This window comes from Balaenoptera physalus (genome assembly GCF_965194825.1).
Source record: "Balaenoptera physalus genome assembly, chromosome: 19".
NCBI lineage: Eukaryota > Metazoa > Chordata > Mammalia > Artiodactyla > Balaenopteridae > Balaenoptera > Balaenoptera physalus.
The window spans coordinates 34,498,102-34,514,603 of record NC_138900.1 but is presented as its reverse complement, the minus strand read 5'-3'; the positions used below and the strand labels follow the sequence as shown (position 1 = coordinate 34,514,603).

The following is a 16,502-nucleotide window of genomic DNA, read 5'->3' as shown; positions in this document are numbered from 1 at the left end:
GTGATCTCCACTGTTCCTTCCATTTCCACATTTAGTAGCTTCTGATTATTCGTCAACAGGAAAGAACATAGGAAAAACACCTCTGAGCTGTGGGGTTTGACTCTTAACCTAAAGAAGCTACCAGGTCAGACCTCAAAATGTACAGAGAGCACTGCTTTGGGTCCGGCAGTCCTGGGTCTGAGTCCGGCTCTGCTGTAACTCACTAGGTGGCCTAGAGCAAGTCAGTCTCCTCTCTGAGCCTCAATTTCCCCATTACAAACATGAAGCCCATAGCAGTGCCTACCCCAAGGGTTGTGTGGATTTAAAAAATGATGTGCACAAAGGCACTCAGCACAGAGTAGGCACTCAATAAATGCCAGCCACGCTGCAGCTGAAAGTTAGTTGAAAGCAAGGCCAGGTGGGGGATGTGGAAACTTGACAGGAAAAGATGTTAATCACCTAGGATTCACCGACAATCTACCCTGAAATGGACACTCTACCTGCTGGGGACATTGCCCAGGAGGAAGCTGGGAGTGATGGAAGCTGGGCACCCCTAGTAGCCAGATTATGTTTTTCAGCAGCAGAGGAATTTCAAAAGGCTGACAAAGTTTACGTCCTCTCACGCAGAGTCTCAGAAACATGCTTGCCCCTCTCCCCTGGGTTTAGCCTTACCCAGAGCCAACACCTGGAAAGGGAGGGCGTGAGGTCCCTGTGGGAGGTGGCCACGCAGGTGTCGGTCGAGATGGCCGGCTGCTTTAGTTGCCGCACAACAGATAGCCTGGAGCGACTAGACCCCAGCCCCGCCCCCAGTGGAGGCCTGGCTTAGGCCAGTGCCCTGTGCTGGGCATGGTTTGGGTTAACATTGCCTAGGACCACCAGGCAAAGGAGAGGGTCCTGGGGCGGACAGGTGGGTGGCTAGCCTGCTTCTTTCAAGCTCCCAGCTCACTCACGTGCTCTGGCTAAAAATAATACCTCCCCAGGTGACCTGCTGTTGCTGGCATGGCTGGACCATGCATAAAACATTGGCCGGTTGGGTTTCCTCCTCCGAATGGCTTCATTCAGAGAATGCAGGGGTGAAAGGCTTATGGGAGGGATCACTTGGCTTCCTGGAGGGACAGAGCGCCCCAACCTCTGCCTGGGCCCCCAGCCTCCCTGCTCTGTGCCTGGCACCTTGGCCCCCAGTGGCAGCCGGCACAGAGGGCTACCAGGTGGGGCCTGGCCGGAAGCAGCTCCCTTCTCCTAATATCCCCCAAGGCCTTTTTCTAGACCCTGTTAATGGAGAAAGAGGAACTGCCCTGCGTTTGAATCCTGTTTCTTCCACATTCCAGCCATGTCAAGTATTTGCGTGTGCCTCACCTGGCAGGTAAGGAAATGTGCTCAGAGAGGTTGAGTGAGTTGCACAAAGACACACAGCCAGCTGTTTGACGCAGAGTCATTTACTGCTGTGTCCTTCAGTCATGGTCCAAGGGCAGAGTGGTTCAACAGAATGGGTCATGGGGGAAAGAAACGTCCAGGGGAAGTTTGTCTGAGCTCTGTGATTCCTGAAAGAGATGGAGTTAGGGCTTTCTCATAAAAAGGGTTCACTGGCTCCTTTCTCCCTCCCTCTCTGTCTCCTTTTCTTTAATTTATTTTTTCCTTTCTTTATTTCCTCTCTTTATTCACTCAACAAACATTTCCTTATAAATCTTTTCTTAACAATAAAAAACATATGCTCATAATAAAAAAGCTTGAAGTTTCTAAAAAAGTAGAGTTAAAAGAATAAAAATGTCCCATAATCCCTCTGTTCCAGTTATCTAATCACTATATAACAAACCACCCCAAATTACTGGCGGAGAACAACCATTTAATTATGATCACAGATTCCGTGAGTCAGGAATTTGGACAGGGTACAGGGGGGATGACTTGTCTCTTCTCCATGATGTCTGAAGCCTCAGCTAGGAAGATCCAAACAGCTGGGGACTAGAATCATCTAGAAGCTTCTTCATTCGCATGTCAGGCTCCTGAACTGGGATGAATCGAGTGCCTAGTCATGGCCTCTCCACGTGGCTCAGGCTTCCTCACAATATGGAAGCCTCAGGGTTGTTGTACTTCTTACCTAGATGCTCAGGGCTCCAAGAGAGAAGGTTCTAGCAAGTGAAGGGAAACTGTATGGCCTTTTAAGACCTAGTCTTGGAAGTTACACAGTGTCACTTCTGCCATTTTCTAATTGGCGAAAGCAGTCACAAGTCCACCCAGGTTCATGGGGGAGAAGTCTCAGGTTCCTCTTCTCAGAGGGAGGAGGTCAAAGAACTTGAGGTCATGTTTTAAAATCACCCTCACTGAGATACCAGACACTGATGTCACAGTGTATTTATTTCCTTCTGGGTACTTTGTTGTGTGTAGGTGAATTAACACTGGACAATTTTGTAACCTAATTTCTTTTTTCAACTTAACATTGGATTATGAGCATGTTCCCTTGTCATTAGAAACTCTTTATAAACATTTTAATGTTTCAGGCTCTTAAACAAATGCATCTTCATGGTTGAAATTTTTTTAATTGTGAAAAGTCTAAAAAAAAAAAACCTAAAAATAACCACTGTCTCACCTACTACATGTACAGTGCTATCATGGTCTGTTCAGGCTGCTATAACAAAATACCACTGAATAGAGAGCTTATAAACAACAGAATTTTATTGCGCACAGTTCTGTAGGCTGGGAAGTCCAAGACCAAGGAACCAGCAGTCACCCTCTGGTGAAGTCCTGCTTCCTTCTTCATAGTCCACATCTTCTCGTTGGGTCCTCACCTGATCTAAGGAGCAAGGGATCTCTCTAGTGTCCCTTTTATAAGGCACCAATCCCATTCATGAGGCCTCCATTCTCATGTCTTAAGCATCTCCCAAAAGCCTACTTCCTTCTACCATCAACTTTTGGGGGTTAGGATTTCAATATACGAATTTTGAAGGGATACATTCAGACCATAGGGAGTTTTAATCCTGGTTTTTTACCACTTAACATTGTAGGATAATCAAGTTCCCACATCTTTCTTCTGCAGCATCATTTTAATGGCTCCTTCTCATTCCACTGTAATCTAGAATTGACTTAAAAGATTCCCACTGGATCGGAGGCTGTTCCCAATTTTGCACTACTGTAAAGATCAACACTGACGTTTTGAGCACTAAGCAGGCACTCACTGTGATGGGTACATTACAAATGTAGTCTTCTCAACTGCCCCGCGATCATTATCCCCATTTTACAGCTATTAGGAACAATAAGACCTAATATTTACTGAGCACCTGCTATGGGCCCAGCATTTTTCTGAGCGCTTTATGTGGATGACTCACTTAAAATCCTCACTACAACTTACGAGTTAGGTGCCCCGCCTTCACACCACAGACAAGAAAACGGAAGTACAGAAAGGTTAGTAACTTGCCCCACGATGCCACAACTTGTAGTAACTGGCAGAACCTCGACCCGAACCAGATCTGAAAGCGCTGCACTGAACCACTGAAGACGTCAGGACTGGCTTCCGCTTGGGAGGGGCCCGCCCTCGCCCTCGCCCTCGCCCTCGCCCTCGCCCTCGCCCTCGCCCTGAGCCAGGAGGAGAGAGGGTTGGAGCCCCGGCTACCCCAGTGTGTGGTGAGGGGACAGAGACTTGACCCTCCCTGGGCATCTGGAAAGAGGCTGGGAAGTGTGAGCGTGTGGAGGGCCATGTCCAGCTCAGCGTTTTCACGCCTTTGGTGGCTTTAAGGGTCAAGAGCCAGGCGCAGGACCACCTGCCCGGAACTGAGTGTGACTTGGATGGGCCCAGCCGGTTCTCTCCACTCCCCGGGAACTTGGGGCTGTGACGTTCACTCCCAAGACCCTTCCAACAGCCCACCCTGCATCCACCGTAGCAGCAAGGCCTTTCGAATCGCCCAGTCCTTTGCACCCCCGTTGCCACCGTCCTGGTCCAAGCCACTGTCTTCTCTCACCTGGACCACTGGAAAGGCCTCCCAGCTGGCCTTCCGGCTTCCCTCCTGGCCCCCTGTGCCCCAGGTTCCACAGAGCGGGCCCGGTGATCTTTATTAAAGTACTGATCTAATCAAGCCACCACCTGGCTAAAACATTTTAATGCTTCCTGTTGATCTTAGGTGAAATGCAAAATTCCTCAACTTGGCCTTCAGGGCACCCCGAGACCTGACCCCTCCCCACCTCTCCAGTACCACCTCCCACATGTCACTCTGCCTCCAGCCTCACTGGCCTTACCTCAGGTCCTGGGTCATTAGGCTTCCTCCCGTCACAAGGCCTTTGCACGTGCTCTTCCCTCTACCGAGAAAGCTTGTCCCTCCCTCCTGTACCCTCGGAACTTCAGGGTTCAGTCCTTCAGGAACTTCAGTCCTCCAGAGTGACTTGCCCTGTCTTCCCATCCGGTGGAGACCTCCAATCATAGGCCCAGTTCTGAGGTCACGTTTGCTTCGTCTCCCATCACCCCTCTGCACCGTAAGCTCCACAAGGGCAGGGACCACAACTGCTCTACTCCTCCGTGTACACCTGCAGGGCCTCGTAGGTGCTCCCAGAGATGTGTGACATCCATGTCGGACTTTCAGAAACAGCTAATAGCTACGGAGCCCCAAGGGTGGGCCGCACTCAGTTCTCTTGGCTTATATTAAGCCATTTAATCCTCACACATGAAGCAGATAGTATTATTCCCATCCCCAGCAGGGCACAGCAAAGTTGTCACTTGCCCAAAGTTCGCAAGTTGCCGAGGCTAGGGACAGCAGCGGAACTGGCAAGATATGGCTTTAGAGCCACGCGTGGGGCCTCTGGACTCAGAGCTCCTCTCCACTGAGCCCGCCCCCGGGAGGCAGACAGCTCAGGGCTTGGCAGCGCGTGGAAACCCAGTGCCACCCACCTTCAGCCAGCCAGCCACCGGAGCCAAGGGACCGATGGCTTTGACAACGTGACTATGGGCCCAGGGCGGCCGACCCACCAGGAAAGACATCAGCCCACACATAGGACGAGCCCTTCTTGTTTGCTTTGTATCTGGTTCCTGCTCGGCAGCGCCTGCCAGGAGCTGCCAGGGCTGTGCTTTTTTTATCTAATGGTTAAAATTCTTAGAAGTATTATGCTCTGCTTTGCTTGGCAGTGCCTCAGAACATACCTCTGATGCGGCAGGTAACTGGATAGGGTCTTGGTCACAGCGATTTGCTGAACACGGGGTTTTGTGCAAGAAAACACATTACGGCACTCAGGGGTGTCACTCAGGAACACTGCCAGCCATGATCGGAATTTTGTGTATCAGACAGGAAGGTGCAGGGTGGGAGCCCCAGAAGAGGGAGGCTTGTGTGAGGGATGCAGGATCCCTAAAGTGCTCAGTAAAGAGGACCCCAGGACTCACCCCAACATTACTCAGCCTGGGCCGGAGGGTGAGAACACAAGCGTGATGTCAGATGGGCCAGTGGTTAGGTCTAGCCTTACTGCCCTGGCTGTGTGACCTTGTAAAAGCCAATTAACCTCTCTGAGCCTCATTTTCCTCAAATGTAAAATGAACAAAATTGAAGGATTTACCTCCTAGGGGGTCCTGCAAAATGCACACACGGTATCAATTCTGTTTGGTCACTGCTGTATTCTCCAGACCTGGAGCAATGCCCGACACGTAGTAGGAGCTCAATAGATATTTCTTGTGTAGACTTGAATGGCTCACAGCTGTATCCCCAGTACCTAGAACAATGTGTGGCATGTAGTAGGTGCTAAAATTGTTTGTTGAATTGGCTTAATTGTTCATAGCTGTACCCAAATACCAAGCCCAGCACGTGGCATGTAGTACTTACTCAAAAAGTGTTTTTTTGAATGAATGAACATAAAGCATTTGGCATAGGATATAGTGCTTAATTTATGGTAACTCTCTCTGTTCACTCAACAAATTTTTGTTCACTCAACACATATTCGTCAGGGGCTTGTACGTGTTTTTTTCTGACACCGCTTCTCTGATTCTCCCACACCAACTAAGTGTCCAACAATTCAATTTAACTCTGATACTAACTACCCGAGCCAGCGTCAAGATCCACCAGTTTAGGGATCAGTCCCACGAGACTTCTCTCCCTTCAGATGTCAGCCACAGATGGGGTCCCCAGGTGACCCACTTCTGCCCAGGCAACTGCAAATTCAGGGATTCTCACAACTCCCTCCTCAGGTTCTATCATTCAGTAGAATGACTCAGGACTCAGGAGAAGGCTTTACTCAGGATTACTGGTTTATTAGAAAGGATACAACTCAGGAACAGCCAAATAGAAGACATGAATAGGGTGAAGTATGGGGATGGGAGAGGTGCGCCACCCTCCCAGCACCTCAATGTTTTCGCCAACCAAGAGTGTTTATAGGGCTTCCTGGTGGCGCAGTGGTTAAGAATCCACCTGCCAATGCAGGGAACACGGGTTCGAGCCCTGGTCTGGGAAGATCCCACATGCCGCGGAGCAACTGGGCCCGTGAGCCACAACTACTGAGCCTGAGCGTCTGGAGCCTGTGCTCCGCAACAAGAGAGGCCGCAATAGTGAGAGGCCCGCGCACCGCGATGAAGAGTGGCTCCCACTCGCCGCAACTAGAGAAAGCCTGCGTGCAGCAACAAAGACCCAACACAGCCAAAAATAAATAAATTAAAGAGTGTTTATAACCCAATCTCCAGCCCTTCCCCAGAGGTCAGGAGTAGGGCTGAAAGTTCCCACATCTAATCACTATTTGGTCTTTCTGGTGACCAGCCCCCATCCTGAAGCTTTTTAGGGGCCCACTCCGAGTCACCTCATTAGCATAAACTTCGGTGTGGTCACAAAGGGCTCATTAGGAATAAGAAAAGACACTCCTATCACTCAGGAAAAAACAAGCGTTTTTTTAAGAGCTCCATGCCAGGAACCAGAGAAAAAGACTGAATATATTCCTTAAACCACAGCCTGCTACACACATGTCACCATCCTGGTCACTGGGTGAACTAGCCAGACAGGGCCCTGGCTTCCCACAGCTCACAGGCCTTCAGATTTTACCCCCAACTCCCACCTCACCGTAAGCTTCACGTCAATGGCAAGTCTTTGCCAAGGCCCAGCCCAGCGCTGGCACTGAGGGAGGGGCAAGAGAAAGAGGCCTGGTCCCTGCCTTTCATGAGCTCGCACTCCTTGGCTGGAGAGAAAAGACTGACACAAGGGGAATCGTTAGGAGAGGGGAGCAGAAAACAGAAGAAGGCAGATCATGGATGGTGTCAGTACAGAATCTCTCAGAATCAGAAGATAAATATGGCTCTTGGGATGGGCTGCAGGCCCAACAGTGCTGGGCAGTCTCCAGGAGACCCATGGAAAGATGTATCTTGTTATGGGGCAGTTGCCATGGTGTGGTGTCAAGCTGACATTTTTATGCTTTTATTGAAAAGAGAGAATTGCAAACACTATGGGCCTAACCAGCGTGTTCCCAGCAACTGTGGGCAAAAAGAAGTGTGTGTGTGTGTGTTAGGGTGGGTGGGTGACAAAGAAAGAAACAGAGAGAAAGAGAAAAAGAGAGACACAGAGACTAAAAGACAAAGACATCGGCTTCCCATCAACACCCAGTGCAAATGGGGTTCTTTGGGAAGCAAAGCTGAGATGAAGTTAGAAACAAAAGCTTTATTAGGGCCGATAAGCCCACGAAAAGATGCTCAATAACATTAGCCTTCAGGGAAATGCCAATCAAAACCACAATGAAATACCCCTTCACCCACTAAAGTGGCCACAATTAAAAAGACAAACGATAGCAAGTGCTGACAAAGGTGTGGGGAAATGGGAGCCCTTGTGCACCACTGGTGAGAACGTGAAATGGTCCAGCCCCTGTGGAAAATAGTCTGGAGGTTCCTCAAAAGATTAAGCATAGAATAACCATAAGAACCAGTAATTCTACTCCTATGTACAGCTGACCCTTGAACAAAGTGAACCCTCTACACCATCGAAACATCTGCTTTATAACTTTACAGTTGGCCCTCCGTATCCGTGGTTCCGCATCCATGAACTCAACCAACCTCGAATCGTGTAGTACTGCAGTATATATTTATTGAAAAAAATCCACGTAGAAGTGGACCACACAGTTCAAACTGGTGTTGTTCAAGAGTCAACGTATATACGCAAGATAAGTAAAACTTTATGTCCTAACGAAAACCTGTGCACAAATATTATGGCAGCATTCTTCAGAAATGACAAAAAGTGGAAATGATGCAAATGTCCAAGAACTGATGAATGGACGGGTGAAGCGTGGCAGAAGCCCTGTTCTCTCCCCATCTTACAGATGAACAAACTGGGAGGTGGGGCTAGAATTCAGGAATCCGACTCCTAATCCAGGGTCTGTGCCTCCACCTGTCAGGCAGGAGCAGTGCTCGTCCCACTGCTTGCCTGACCGGCAGTAGAGATGACCCCAAGAAGTGAATCCCAGATGATTGCGCCGGCCTTGGGGGAGGGGTGCCGCTGAGGTGGGAGAGTCTCTGCAGAGGGAACTGTGCAGCCAGAGCCCTCGGTAGAGACTGCTTGCCCCCAGATACAGCCTGGGTTTCCCCCTCTTCCCCCACCTACTTCATGAGTTAAGATCTGGTCCATGGGCTCCAGGGACAGCAGCAGCCACTGAGGGGCAACTGGATGGCCTGGGAGGCACCTTCTGTCTTTTCCCACCATGGAGGCAGGGACCACCAGCCCAGCGCAAGTCCCACGTCCTCTCTTCCTGAGGTCCTGGAGTGCCCAGCCAACAAGGTCAGGGCAGCATCCAGGGAGCCAGGAAGGGCTCCAATGAAGAGAGTCCAGCCCTTGGGACACACCCCACCCTGAGACCTCTGAAGTGCCCCGCTGGATGCTGGGGCCTCACCCCAGTCCAGGGTCTCTGGATGCTGGCCCTGCTGAAGAGGCACCCAAGAGGGTCACACACTCCTGAGACGGTGTGCGGGGTCAGGAGACCCGGGTTCAATTCTCCAGCTTGCCTCCCGACCCCCTCTCCCACCTGAACAGTGACAGAGTTTGAGGCTCTCTGTTGCCTTTAGAGCAAAGGTGCTCTAGGATTCAAGTGGGATCAACAGGGGGGTCCTGGCAGTGGCCAGCCTCAGAGAAGTCAGCATAGGCCAGCTTCAGTGAGCTCTCCAGGCTGGTGGTTCACCTCTCAGCTTAGCAGGACCCAGCCCCAATTTTATCAGTTACCCCTGAGACTCCAGGCTCTGGGAACTTCCACGTGGCTCAGACTCACAGAAGACAGGACACATTGATGTCCAGGAATACCCACCGACATTAACCTTGGACTAACGGAGGGCTCCTCTGATGTTGCTACCCCCGAAGGGCAGAGAGGAATGCTACTGAAGGGAAAGGGAACAGATTCTATAAGAGGAAGAGGAGATGGAGCAGAAGAGCCTCAGCCTGCTCACAGTGGGAGGCAATGAGAACCAGAGACCCCAAAATACCTGCCCCCAATGCCAACCTCTCCCGCTCCTGTCCTCCTAGCAGACATTGCTAGTCAACCATCACCCTCACCCTCTCTTCTGCAATCTTCCAGACCTTCATAATCAATTGATCACATGCAACTCTTGAGATGAGACCTCTACTGGCTTTGGGGGCGGGGAGGCTGTGTCTTCAACAGGAGGTAGATTCTGAAGTCCTCCCACAAAAGGTAAACCGCATAGCGTCAAAGATCATCCTTGAAAATCGCCTAAATCTCAAACAAAGTATAGGAGCACTCAGACTCTTAATGAATCCAACCGAGGAAGCTTTTCCTCCATCCTGGCCACAGGTCACTGCATCGATGGCTGAATACCAAATGAGGGGCTTGAATGTTGGCGAGAGGCCGGGATGTGTGAAAATGCCTGTCTTTAAAAGCCGGACTCACTCAGGGCAGTGGGAGAGGCACCCGGGACTGAGCTCAAGGGAGGGGATGGCAAAAGCAGAGCCCCGCTTCCTCCTGTTCTCTCCCACATAAATGTGTACCCACTGATCAGAAAAAACCTCCTGTCCCAGAGGAGCTGTCAGTTTTCTCTGCTACAACCTGCAAACACAGAAGTGGGAGAGAGTGGGGGAATTTGCATTAGTTAAATGCTTATATGATGCAAATCCACTTAATTTGCCATCCCTGCAGTGGGGACATTTGTCCCCATCAAGCCAGGAAGGAGGAGGAAGTGACTAATATCTTCCGAGCACCTGCTGGGCACTTTTACACGTTTCGTGTCCTTTAAACCTTAACACTGGGGTAGATGTTTATTGTTCTTGAAGGAGGGATTCCCCAATCTGACGCCCCTCTGAGTAACCCATCGCCTTACAAGACATGGTGAGAAACTGAGCCCACCTCCAACTACAGAAGCTGAACGTTCAGGTGCTTGCTTTCAGAGGCTCCCTTGCAGCAAAGGTGCAAGTATGGGACTTGAACTCTCTCTCAGGCAACCTAACAGCGTACCTCTCCAGACATAAAGATGCAAAGAATCAGAGTCCCTATTGGGTGGGGAGGTAACAGCATCAGCAGCAGGGGCATTGAATTTGCAGAGGCAGCCAGGGAGTGAAGCAATGAGTTCCACAAATCAAGGAAAAGACAAACAGCCCACCAGGAAAAAGGGCAATGGAAATGAATGGACAGTCACAGAAGAGGGAAGCAAAAGGCCAATAAATTTGTGTGAAGATACGCAATAAGGAAATTAAAGCAATGAGATGTTACTTCCCATCAGATTAACAGCAATGTTGAAGTCTGAAAATGTGAATTGGCATCCCCTTAGGGTTTTGTAAAACAAATGCCAATATGTAGGAAAGCTGACAATGTACATACCCTACATCCTGCAACCCCCCATCTAGGTATATCCATATCCTGAGTAGAGAGTTCCAACCCTTGTGTACTATTGGAGATACTGATCCTCTCAGGCCTGGGGGCAGCAATGGCAGGGAGAGGACCCACTTGAGCCCCCCTGCGAGCTGCAACACAACCAGCCCACTCCAGGGCTCAAAACTCTGTCCTATTTACTCAAGTGTGATGTATACATACTATCATATTCCAATTATGCTGCATGAGGTGAAAAGGCTGGGGAATTATTGCTTATCCATGTGCACAAGGAAAGAGATGCGCAAAGGTGGTCATGACAACATTGTTATAACAGTGGGGGGAGAGGGGGGATAGAAGAAGTTTACCTCTCTGTAGTGGATTCTGTTGTGAGCTGCCCAGATACCCCTTCAGTACTGAGGCACTCACGCCCCCATCTCCTGGGAGTGTTGGCTGCTAATGGTTCATGACTGGGTTCTCCTCTAAGAATGGCCTTTAATAGAAGGGAGCTGCCTTGCCCAAGGTTACACACCCTCCCCAGGGAAGCCCTCTTCCAAGGACAGGTCAGCCCAGAGTATAGAGGCCCAGCTCCTTTGCCTCATTTCAGCACATTTGAGAAGGGCTGTCCCAGCTCCAGCACTCCCTATAGGATCGATTGAGGCTTCTGTTGCAACTGCATTGCAGCCCAAGTTCTCCTGCACCCAAGCCTGCTTCCCGCAGCCCCTCACAGATATTGGTCTTGAGAGCACACCCTAATAAACCACCTGTGTACAAATCTCTGTCTCACATCTGTTTCCCTGGAAACCCACCTGTAACAGAGGTGGTCCCAGGATGGACAAACACCGTAAATTGAGATTTTAGAGCTGGATCACCCTACTGTCCATCTAGCAGTGAAGACCCCATCGCTCAGGACAGGGGGAACACAGACAGCACCCAGCAAGTGCAAGTAGTCCAGGTGTTAAATTTTCATGGGGAGTGAATTGGGATGGGATTAAGGTAGAAGAGAATGTGCTGGTTGATGCAACATCTCAGGCATTTGAGAGAGACTGTGGATGGCTACCGTTGAGTGCTATAAATGCACTGGAGCAAGACAATGAAAGGCTGAGGGTAATTAATTACCTTCTTAAGGTGGAATATAAGCCTCTCATCTCCTGCAGTAAGAGGGCATAAAAAGTTCAGGATAAAGCCGAGGACTTGCCTATAAAAATAGCAGCGCTCCACTTTGCTTTACACCAGAAACTAACACAACATTGTAAATCAACTAGCCTCCGATTTAAAAAAAAAACAAAAAAAAATAGCAGCACTCCACAGAAAGCGAAATTCTCAACCCCAACAAATCTACTTATGCCAAAACTAGCACCCTGGTTGGGAAAGAGCAGGACCTTGGCATTTGGGATGGAGTCAATGTGCTCAAGAATCTTGAAATCTTAGATCCTCCTGAACCCTCTAGCCCTACAAAAGTGGCCCCTCCTTTCTTAAAAGCCACTGCTTCGGGGGCTTCCCCTGGTGGCGCAGTGGTTAAGAATCCTCCTGCTAATGCAGGGGACGCAGGTTCAAGCCCTGGTCCTAGAAGATCCCACATGCTGCGGAGCAACTGGGCCCGTGCGTCACAACTACTGAGCCTGCGCTCTAGAGCCCGCGTGCCACAACTACTGAAGCCCACGAGCCACAACGACTGAGCCCGCGTGTTGCAACTACTGAAGGCCTCCCGCCTGGAGCCCGTGCTCCGCAACAAGAGAAGCCACCGCAATGAGTAGCCCCCGCTCGCCGCAGCTAGGGAAAGCCCGCATGCAGCAGCAAAGACCCAACACAGCCAAAAATAAATTAAATAAATAAACTTTTTTAAAAAGCCACTGCTTCCCTTTGCTTAAAGATAGTGCAGAGGCTTCTACCTTGTAAGACAGGACTTATTCTTACCTCTCCTCCTGGCCACCACCAATAACTAGGGTCAAGTCACAACCTGGTCATGGTTCTGGGCCTGCTAAGGAAGGGAAAGGACTACACCCCGAAGGAGCTGTGGGATCTCAACCTCCGGCCAGTTCTGGCAGGAGCCAGGAGAATGTAATGCAATTAGACCCTGAGGGTTCTGAACTAAGAGGGACAGACTATACAGTTGGATAAAGGAGAGTGTATTGATTTGGGAGCCCTCTCCCATGATCAGACTTAACACCCCACCAAGGACCTTGGGAGATGGTATTCACATGTTCCTAGAGTCGATCTTGTAAACTTGGAGAAAGTGATAGACCACACAAAGTGAAGAAAAAATTCCAGAGCAGTCATGGCAGATGGTAAAGGAAGGAATCAGAATGTTCACAGACTTTGGCATCCTAGAGTGGATATGCTGCGTAAGGCTGAAATACCTACCAGTGGCTATGTTCCATGGGACGCCTAGAGGACACTCCATTTATCAATGCGATAAGGGATGACGTGGTGAGGTGGCACCAGCGTCACTAAGAAGCTTACTCTCTAGGCAGACCTATATAGAAGCTAAATAGAAGGGTGTTAAAGAACTGACTCCCTCGTAACAATGGGGATGATAAGATTCTGAATTAACCATCAAAAACAGAATGAGTGCAATTATTGTTAATGAAAAGCAAAACTGAAGTGGCAATCCCAGGGCATGATCCAAAGAAAGATTATGGAAATCATTAATGGAATAAGACATCCCCAGAGGCAAGATAGACAGCAATTAACAGGGTAATGCTCAACCTATACAACCAAAAGAAATCGAGGATGGATTATCAGAAGGCCAAGGGTAGCAATACTAATAAAAGTCATAATTCCTTGGCCAATTTCTGGACCTGAGCCAGTTCTCAGACCCAGAAACCACTGACTAAAGGAGAAGCCAGGTTGCCGTGAGGAAGAGCCCTCAATGCCATGGCAAGTATATATGGATATAATTCCCCCAGTTTTTCTCCAAAAGTATCTACAGTCATTTACGTGGATAACCGTACACTAGAGAAAGAGGAATACTCTTACATTTCAGCAACTTCCAGATACAGGCTCTGAATTAACACTGATGCTCAAGAAACTGAAGTGGTACCATGCCCCCACCATTAGAGAAGGACATATAGGGGATAGGAATAAATGATATCCTGGCCCATATTTGATTCACAGTGGGTTCACCGAATCCCTAGACCCATCCAATGGTCATTTCCCCAGCCCCAAATGTGGAATGGAAATAGACATTCATGGTGGTTGTTACAACCCCCCACATTGGCCTATGGGATAAGAGCTATCACAGTGGTGAAGGCCAAGTGAGAAGCCTCTGACACCACCTTCCCATTCTAGCCAAGGATAGTAAATCAAAAACATATCGCAGCACAGGGAGAACAGCAGAGGTCAGTGCCACCCTTAAAACCTAAAGGATATGGGGGTGTGGTCTCTAGCCTATTCCCATTTAATTCACTAATCTGGCTCCTAAATAACAGATGGATCCTGGAAGATGATAGTGAACAATTGTAAACTCAAGCAAGTAGTAGCCTCAATTGCAGCTGCCGACTGGTGTGCAATCCTTGCTAAACACAGCCCGCAGGACTGTACATGGTATACAGCCACAGATCTGGCAAATGCATTCTTTTCCCTTCCTTTCAGGAAAAGGATCAGAAATGTTTCCCATTCATGGAAGAAGAGCAACAGTATACATTGACCGTCTTCCCAGGGCTAAGTGAATTCTCCCGCTCTCTGTCATAATATAGTCCAAAGAGATCCAGACTGGCTGGACATCAGACAGAACATCACAATGGTCTACTATACCAGCGACATCATGCTAATGGGATGAGCAAGCAGTAGTGGGTATTTTGGAGGACTTCATAAGATAAACGTGTTTCAGAGAAAGAGATACAACCCTATGTAAATTCAGGGTGTTACCACATTAGCAAAGTTTTTAAGAATCCAGTGATGTGGGACATTTTCTCCAAAGTCAAAAAAGTAAATGATTGCAACTTGTACCTCCCACCACAAAGGATAATGTCTGGCAGGCTGTTTCAGGTTCTGGAGGCAGCATGTTCCATACCTATTGGAGGCAGCTCCAATCCATATGCCACATGATATGTAAGGCTGCTAGCTTTGAGTTGGACCCACAGAAGGAAAATGCTTTGCAGCAGGTCCAGGCTTTAGTGTAAACAGGCCTGCTACTTGGGTCATATGATCCAGTAGACATGATGGTATTAGAGGTATTTGTGGTATTAGAGGCATATTTGGGAAAAGATACCATGTGGAGTTCATGGCAAGCCTCTTAGAAGCGCAAGAATGTACCATTTACAACAGAAAGTTGTTTATAAAACAGCTCCTGGAGTGCTACCAAGCCCTGGTTAGAGATGGACCATCTGACCTTGGGACATCAAGTGACCATGCAGCCCCATCATGAGCTGAGTTCCATCAGACCCACTAAGTCAAAAGGTTGGCCAGGCCCGAGAGCAATTTATTATATGATAGAAGTGGAACATCTAGGATCAGGAACAAGCAATGCCTGAAAGCACAGGAAGCTGCATGACTGGGTAGCCCATGCTTTCATGTGATCCACCACTGTTGCACTGGTTCTTCTCCTTCAACTGCCACCAACGCCTTCATGGTTGGAGAAGACTCTTGACCAGGTGATGGAAGAGCGAAAAGCCCAAGCTTGTTCACAGATGGGTCATTTCAGGATGCGGTGTAAGCCAAAAACTGGACTGTTGCTCCTCTACAGCCTTGAAAGACAGAGATGAGGGAAAATCTTCCCAATGGCAAAGCGTTGGGTGGTGTGCCTGGTCATTCCATTGGTGCAGGAAGAGAAGTAGCCTGCGGTTAGCCTTTATATGGATGCATGGGCAGTCGTGAGTGGCTTGGCTATTTGGTCAGAGGCCTGGAAGGAGAAAGAACAGAAGATCAGTGTCAAGGAGGTCTATGGAAGAGGGATGTGATAGATGTATGAGAGTGAGTATGAAGTGTAAAACTGTTTGTAGCTCATGTTAACTCCATTAGAGAACATCTACCATAGAAGAGGACTAAACAACCAAGGAGACAGAACAACTTGATCAGTCAAGGTCAGCCAGTCACTGTTTTCGGTCACCCGATGCTGGTAAAACGGGGTCATAAATGGAGTAGCCATAGTGGCAGGGATGGAGGCTATTTGGGGGCCAAAAAACATGAGCTTCCACTCTCCGATGTGGATCTAGCTACTGCCACTGCAGAATGTCTAGTCTGCCAGCAACAGAGACCAATGTTGGGACTTCAATATGACACTATTGCTTGAAAAGACAAACCAGTCGTTTGGTGACGAGTTGCCTTCACTGGACCTCTCTACCCTGAAGGAGTCAGCAACTCTTCTTGGCTGAAATCAATACACATTCTGAGTACGGATTTGCCTTTCCTGCCTGCCGGGTGGCAGTCAGCAACACTAGTCCAGGATTTGCGGATTGGTTTGATCTACCAACGTGGGATCTTATATAACATTGCCTCAGATCAAAAAACCCACTTTACAGCAAAGGAGGTGCAGCAATGGGCAAATAACCACAGGATCCCTATCACATTCTGCACTACTCAGAAGCTGCTGGCCTGAGACGTGTAGCTGAGCTGTCAGCTTGGAGATGACATCCTGGAAGGATGGCGTACCATCCTTCAGGATGAGTATAAACTCTAAAGCAATGATCACTATGCATGGAATTCCCAATAGATTAAGTTGATGAGTCCAGGAACCACAGATGAAGGTAGGAATGGCCTCATTACCATCATTTCCCATAACCCCACTGGGGAATTTGACATTCCCATTTCCTCAACTTTAGATTTTGTGGATCTGGAAGTTCTGA

At 48.9% G+C, this 16,502-nt stretch overlaps 1 long non-coding RNA gene across 1 annotated transcript in view; it reads right to left on the bottom strand.

Moving 5' to 3' along the window:
- Nucleotides 1-203: 203 nt before the first annotated feature.
- The window catches only part of LOC309648988, a 75,116-nt gene continuing 58,817 nt past the window's right edge, over nt 204-16,502 (bottom strand). The window contains exons 6-7 of the long non-coding RNA XR_014256895.1: nt 4,204-15,559; nt 204-2,767 (exon numbers count right to left, since the gene is read on the bottom strand). This is a non-coding gene — a long non-coding RNA (uncharacterized lncRNA). The remainder of the gene's footprint in view (nt 2,768-4,203; nt 15,560-16,502) is intronic.